Source organism: Pteropus vampyrus, unplaced genomic scaffold (genome assembly GCF_000151845.1).
Source record: "Pteropus vampyrus isolate Shadow unplaced genomic scaffold, Pvam_2.0 Scaffold310, whole genome shotgun sequence".
Taxonomy (NCBI): Eukaryota; Metazoa; Chordata; class Mammalia; order Chiroptera; family Pteropodidae; genus Pteropus; species Pteropus vampyrus.
The window spans coordinates 187,691-188,875 of record NW_011889091.1 but is presented as its reverse complement, the minus strand read 5'-3'; positions in this window follow the sequence as shown (position 1 = coordinate 188,875).

The following is a 1,185-nucleotide window of genomic DNA, read 5'->3' as shown; positions in this document are numbered from 1 at the left end:
AGCTATTACAAGAAGCACGACCAAGGGAGGACAGCCTCTTTATTTTTCACAACCAGGAAAGATATACGAGATCTATATTATTTATTTATTTTTTCAGTCCCTAAACCCTTCAACAGGAACTTAATCAAATGTCATCACTTGGAAATGGTTACTATCACATACAGAACTCCCATTACCTTAAAAATGACTTAAAATAAAAATAGTATTTGTGGTAGATTTCTTTAAACTTCTAAACAAATAAAATTTAAAAGTGGTCATTTTTTATTTTAACGTTTGAAACACATTTGGAGGGATTTAATATACTTGCCTCTGCTCCCTTTCAATCAAAACTAGTTTAGGCTAAGATCAACAATTTGCTTTCCAGAAACATGTAAACATTTTGTGCAGAGCGATACCCTTGAAAACTTACTGGGCTAGCGATGTTATTATCATCATTCCACTGAGTACTACAATGGTAAAATTCACACACATACACACATACAATATTGACCAAGACTCCAAATATTTTCATTCTTTGAAACACATTCTTATGTAATCCATACCTCTCACATTAAAAATGATCAAAAGGCCCATTTTTTATGGATTTATGCTGTTTTAACACAGAATAGAGTCTCAAAGGCCTGGTATCTACCCACATGAGATCCTTCCATCTTGGAAGAAGGAAGATTCTCTGAAGGTATCTGGAAATTAGGTAGATTCTTGAATAGACTCGAGTTTCATTCCAATTGGCCTCAGTGTCCCATTGTACAAGGTAAGCACTGGCTTTCCCTTCTTTAACAAGCTGTTTAGATCGTGTGGCAATCTCTGGTGCTAAAATGTGACCCTAAATGGGGAAAGCATTATCCATACCCCTCTCCTCTCCATCGCCCAAGTCTCTGAGCCTTTGGTATAAGAGGTTATGGCTTCAGCACTGGCAGACAGTACAAGAGAAAGAATACTTTAATATGACATACATTAATAACAGAATTTTATACTAGTATTGTGACCAGAAGTAAATAACAAGCTCTCTCTAGACATTATATATTACTTATTAAAGTAAGTCCAAATCTCTACCTTTATGCTTTATGTGCTGCTTCCCATATACTCAAATTATTCTCAGACTTCCAGAACATCTTTAAATTCTCTCTCAAGGAATATGACCTCAATTAAGAGAGATGTCCTTCACCTAAGTAGTTGTTTCTGGTG